The 6,080-nt window shown below is 64.8% G+C and overlaps 1 long non-coding RNA gene across 1 annotated transcript; it reads left to right on the top strand.

Annotated features, from left to right (window-relative positions):
• Nucleotides 1-3,722: 3,722 nt before the first annotated feature.
• LOC115643809 lies at nt 3,723-5,681 on the top strand. Its single transcript, XR_003998376.1, has 3 exons — nt 3,723-3,782; nt 4,030-4,110; nt 5,612-5,681. It is a non-coding gene; the product is annotated as an uncharacterized LOC115643809 (long non-coding RNA).
• Nucleotides 5,682-6,080: the final 399 nt, after the last annotated feature.

The raw sequence follows: 6,080 nt of genomic DNA, 5'->3' as shown, positions 1-6,080 counted from the left end.
ATTCCTCCTCCACTGCCCCGGGGGGTCTCGGCCCTCCTTAACTCTGACCCTGCCCCTCACTCCCGACCCGCAGCCCCTGCCAGCCCAGCCCTGCCTCCCCCCCCCAGCTCTGCCAGTGCCCCTCACTCCCAACCCGCAGCCCCTGCTAGCCCAGCCTTGCCCCCCCAGCTCTGCCGATGCCCCTCACTCCAGACCCGCAGCCCCTGCCAGCCCAGCCCTGCCCCCCCCAGCTCTGCTGGTGCCCCCCACTCCCGACCCGCAGCCCCTGCTAGCCTAGCCGAGCCCTGCCCCCCCAGCTCTGTCGGTGCCCCTCACTCCCGACCCGCAGCCCCTGCCAGCCCAGCCCCCACCCCCAGCTCTGCCGGTGCCTCTCACTCCCGACCCACAGCCCCTGCCAGCCCAGCCCCCACCCCCAGCTCTGCCGGTGCCCCTCACTCCCGACCCGCAGCCCCTGCCAGCCCAGCCCTGCCCCCCCAGCTCTGCCGGTGCCTCTCACTCCCGACCCACAGCCCCTGCCAGCCCAGCCCCCACCCCCAGCTCTGCCGGTGCCCCTCGCTCCCGACCCACAGCCCCTGCTTTTTCTTTCCTAGATGCAGTCTGTGGAGATGCGGAAGGTATCCAAGGAGGTGAGGTTGTGTACCCCAAGATCCGAACTAATGGCAGTGTACTGGAGTATCACTGCCCCCCAAACAGCTACACTCACCCCATGAGCTGGAGGGTCTGTCAGTCCAGTGGGAAGTGGTCGCCTCTGAGGAATGCCTTGGAGTCAGCCCAAAGGCCCTCCTGCATCAGTGAGTAGAACCCCACCCCTCTCCCAGAGCTGGGCAGAGAACCCAGGAGTCCTGGCTCCTGGCCCCCCCTGCTCTAACCCACCAGCCCCCACTCCCCTCCCAGAGCTGGGGAGAGAACCCAGGAGTCCTGGCTCCCAGCCCCCCCTGCTCTGACCCACCAGCCCCCACTCCCCTCCCAGAGCCGGGGACAGAACCCAGGAGTCCTGGCTCCCAGCCCCCCCTGCTCTAACCACCAGCCCCCACTCCCCTCCCAGAGGCGGGGACAGAACCCAGGAGTCCTGGCTCCCAGCCCCCCTGCTCTAACCCACCAGCCCCCACTCCCCTCCCAGAGCCGGGGACAGAACCCAGGAGTCCTGGCTCCCAGCCCCCCTGCTCTAACCCACCAGCCCCCACTCCCCTCCCAGAGCCGGGAGAGAACCCAGGAGTCCTGGCTCCCAGCTTCTGACAGTTCCAACCCACTCGACCCCTCCCTGCTGAGAACCCAGGAGTCCTGCCCCTCCCCTCTCTGCCCTGCAGACTAGACCTGCACTGGCTACATCACCTTGGAGAAGGGGTGGCACGAGCCCGGCAGAGCAAGTACAGCGTCGGGGACACGGTCACCTTCCACTGCCAGCCTGGGCACCAGCTCTTCGGCGCCGCCCGCCGCACCTGCCTGGCACGGCCGGGAGCGACCCCCAGGGTGAGTGGGCTGGCAGCCCGGATGCCTGGTTCTCTCTGGGCTCTGGGAGGGGAGTGGGGGCTGGTGGGTCAGAGCAGGGGGGGCTGGGAGCCAGGACTCCTGGGTTCTCTGCCCGGCTCTGGGAGGGGAGTGGGGGCTGGTGGGTCAGAGCAGGGGGGGCTGGGAGCCAGGACTCCTGGGTTCTCTCTGGGCTCTGGGAGGGGAGTGGGGGCTGGTGGGTCAGAGCAGGGGGGGCTGGGAGCCAGGACTCCTGGGTTCTCTGCCCGGCTCTGGGAGGGGAGTGGGGGCTGGTGGTTAGAGCAGGGGGGGCCGGGAGCCAGGACTCCTGGGTTCTCTCTGGGCTCTGGGAGGGCAGTGGGGGCTGGTGGGTCAGAGCAGGGGGGCTGGGAGCCAGGACTCCTGGGTTCTCTCTGGGCTCTGGGAGGGGAGTGGGGGCTGGTGGGTCAGAGCAGGGGGGGTTGGGAGCCAGGACTCCTGGGTTCTCTGCCCGGCTCTGGGAGGGGAGTGGGGGCTGGTGGGTCAGAGCAGGGGGGGCTGGGAGCCAGGACTCCTGGGTTCTCTCCCGGCTCTGGGAGGGCAGTGGGGGCTGGTGGGTCAGAGCAGGGGGGGCTGGGAGCCAGGACTCCTGGGTTCTCTGCCCGGCTCTGGGAGGGGAGTGGGGGCTGGTGGGTCAGAGCAGGGGGGGCTGGGAGCCAGGACTCCTGGGTTCTCTCCCCAGCTCTGGGAGGGGAGTGGGGGCTGGTGGGTCAGAGCAGGGGGGCTGGGAGCCAGGACTCCTGGGTTCTCTGCCCGGCTCTGGGAGGGGAGTGGGGGCTGGTGGGTCAGAGCAGGGGGGCTGGGAGCCAGGACTCCTGGGTTCTCTGCCCGGCTCTGGGAGGGGAGTGGGGGCTGGTGGGTCAGAGCAGGGGGGGCTGGGAGCCAGGACTCCTGGGTTCTCTGCCCGGCTCTGGGAGGGGAGTGGGGGCTGGTGGGTCAGAGCCGGGGGGGCTGGGAGCCAGGACTCCTGGGTTCTCTCTGGGCTCTGGGAGGGGAGTGGGGGCTGGTGGGTCAGAGCAGGGGGGGCTGGGAGCCAGGACTCCTGGGTTCTCTGCCCGGCTCTGGGAGGGGAGTGGGGGCTGGTGGGTCAGAGCAGGGGGCTGGGAGCCAGGACTCCTGGGTTCTCTCCCTGGCTCTGGGAGGGGAGTGGGGGCTCGGGGGTCAGAGCAGGGGGGCTGGGAGCCAGGACTCCTGGGTTCTCTCCCAGCTCTGGGAGGGGAATAGGGGCTGGTGGTTAGAGCGGGGGGGCTGGGAGCCAGGACTCCTGGGTTCTCTCCCCAGCTCTGGGAGGGGAGTGGGGGCTGGTGGGTCAGAGCAGGGGGGGCTGGGAGCCAGGACTCCTGGGTTCTCTCCCCAGCTCTGGGAGGGGAGTGGGGGCTGGTGGGTTAGAGCAGGGGGGCTGGGAGCCAGGACTCCTGGGTTCTCTCTGGGCTCTGGGAGGGGAGTGGGGGCTGGTGGGTCAGAGCAGGAGGGGCTGGGAGCCAGGACTCCTGGGTTCCCTCCCGGCTCTGGGAGGGGAGTGGGGGCTGGTGGTTAGAGCAGGGGGGGCTGGGAGCCAGATGTGATGCAGTAGGGACTGTCTGTGTGGGGAGTGGGAGAGCAGGGGAGGACTTTAGGGGATGGACGATGCCAGGGCCTGTAACCTGAGCTAGGTAAGGGAGGGGAAGGGTCAACACCTTTGCCCGGGAAGGGGACAAAGGAAGGGATTGGCAGGAGGGAAGCAGTTTGAGTTTGGGCTTGGGGCTGGAGGGGCGGAATTCAGGGTATCCTAGCTAGGATCCAAGCACCCTGACACCAGGACTCCTGGGTTCTCTCCGGGCTCTGGGAGGGGAGTGGGGTCTGGTGAGTGAGAGCGGGGGGGGGGGGGCGAGCCCAGACGCCTGGGTTTTCTCCCCAGTTCTGGGAGGGGAGTGGGGGCTGGTGGGTTAGAGCAGGGGGGCTGGGAGCCAGGACTCCTGGGTTCTCTCTGGGCTCTAGCAGGGGAGTGGGGACTGGTGGTTAGAGTAGGGAGGGTGGGACTCTCCATCGTTCGTCCCCATGTACCCCCACTCTGTGGGGACTCCCACCTGTGCAGTCCCTACCCCAGGTGGTCAAGGCAGCTGGGGTCTGTCTCCCTGCAGACTCTCTGTGCCCCTGGGGGCATCGCCAGGGCTGCATCTTTGAGCCAGGCAAAGCCATGACGTTCACCTGCCTCCGAGGCCTGGTGCTGCGAGGCTCTGCCCGCCGTGTCTGCCAGAACTCAGGCCAGTGGTCGGGGGAGGAGCCGCGCTGTGAGGGTGAGTCACACGCCGAGTCCCAGTGGTCCCACCAACCTGGGGGTCCTGCCCCTTGTGTGTCTGTCTTTCCATATGCCCCATGTCTCCATCCGTCCAGCCACCCAGCTCAGGGACCCTCCCATGGTTCCCAAGGGATGGTCTGTATTGTACCCCATTGGGGTAGCTGTCCAGGCCCTCTCATCCCATGGGGGTCCCCCTACAGCCCACCCCCATCCATATCCCCTGCTGACCAGCTCTGAACCCACAGGCCGCTATGGCTACGACAACGTGACCTCTGTGGCCGAGCATCTGGACGTGTCAGAAGAAATCACCTCGCACGCACAAACAGGTCAGGGTCAGCATGTTGCCCCCCAGCCTGAGCCAGGGGACCCAAAACCAGCCCCAAAGATCCCCTTGGGTATCACGCAGTCAGCTGCAGAGCCCTGCTAATCCGCGTGTATCCGCTTTATATCCACGGACCATTTCTGCAGAGAGCAGCACAGATGTGGATGCCAATGTTGTACCTGCGCAGGGCCGACAGTAAGATCCGGGCAGGCAGCTGTGAGGAACCACAGCACTGACACTCCCCAGAGCTGCCCACCTGGCTCTCCCCGCCCAGGCTCCGGCGGGTGGGCACCTCAGAGCCACAGCCTGGCCACAGTAGGGAGAGCCCTGCAAATCTGTGAATAGCCGCAGACAATTTCTGCAGATCGCAGATCGGATGCAGATACACATTTTTGTATCCGCACAGGGCTCTAGCCATCTGAACCAGGAGAGTGGATGAGGGACAGGGAGTGAGGGAATAGAGGGATGGAGGGGTGCGTTGGGATGGATGGATGGGAGAATGGGGGGAAGATAGATGGGGGGGATAGACGGATGGGATGGATGGATGGCAGGGGAGATGGATCGATGAGTGGATGGATGACGGGGGAGATGGATGGATGAGTGGATGGATGGATGAATGGCAGGGGAGATGGATGGATGGATGGGATGGATGGCAGGGTAGACGGATGGATGGGATGGATGGCAGGGGAAATGGATGGATGGATGGATGGCAGGGAAGATGAATGGATGGGATGGATGGATGGATGAATGGCAGGGGGGATGGATGGATGGATGGATGGATGGATGGATGGCAGGGGAGATGGATGGATGCGTGGATGGATGGATGAATGGCAGGGGAGATGGATGGATGCATGGATGGCAGGGGAAATGGATGGATGCATGGATGGATGGATGACAGGGGAAATGGATGGATGCATGGATGGATGGATGACAGGGGAGATGGATGGATGCATGGATGAATGGCAGGGGAGATGGATGGATGGATGGATGGATGGATGGCAAGGGAGATGGATGGATGGTTGGATTGGATGGATGGCAGGGGACATGGATGGGTTGGGTGGGTTGGGTGGATGGATGGCAGGGGAGTTGGATGTATGGATGGATGACAGGGGAGATGAATGGATGCATGGATGGATGGATGGATGAATGGCAGGGGAGATGGATGGTTGGATGGATGGATGGCAGGGGAGATGGATGGATGGATGAATGGATGGCAGGGGAGATGGATGGATGGATGGCAGGGGAGATGGATGGTTGGATGGATGGATGGCAGGGGAGATGGATGGATGGATGGACAGACAGGTGGACAGGTAGACTGCAGGGGTAACTCCCATGAAGATTAGAGGGTCGCCCCTGACTGCTGGTCTCAAAACCCTTTTTTCCCTCTAGCTGTCTCGTCCCAGCCGGGGTTGCCCAAGGCCTTGTCTGGGGTGGAGGGCTGGGGACCCTAGGGGCTAGAGGGCGGGGTACTTTGTTGTCTTAGTATAACCCACCCCTACCCCCAGGCACCAACATATACTTTGTCCTGCACACATCGGGCAGCATCGGGGCCAAGAATCTGAAAACAAGTTGGGAATTCATCATCACCATCATGGACCAGGTAAGCGGAGGCCAGCTCTGCCGGTGCCCCTCACTCCCGACCCCCAGCCCTGCCTCCCCAGCTCTGCCGGTGCCCCTCACTCCCGACCCGCAGCCCCTGCCAGCCTGCCCTGCCCCACCCCACCCCCCACACTAACACTGGGGCACTCGCAGGCCACCCAGGTCTCTGACAAAGTCTGGTTCGCGGTGGTGGCATTCGGCCGCTCAGCCCAGCTGGTGTCGGCTCTGACTAAGGGTGGCACAGATTTGGAGGAGGCCTGGGAGCAGTTCCAGAAAACAAGTGAGTTGTGGGTCCTGACACTGGGTTGTGTTCTATGTTGTGTTTCACTGCACTGGGATACGCTGAGTGTTGTGTGTTAACTTGTGTTGCTGTGT

The sequence above is a fragment of the Gopherus evgoodei genome, unplaced genomic scaffold (genome assembly GCF_007399415.2).
Source record: "Gopherus evgoodei ecotype Sinaloan lineage unplaced genomic scaffold, rGopEvg1_v1.p scaffold_71_arrow_ctg1, whole genome shotgun sequence".
Classification (NCBI taxonomy): domain Eukaryota; kingdom Metazoa; phylum Chordata; order Testudines; family Testudinidae; genus Gopherus; species Gopherus evgoodei.
This window is presented reverse-complemented; position numbering and strand designations above follow the sequence as displayed.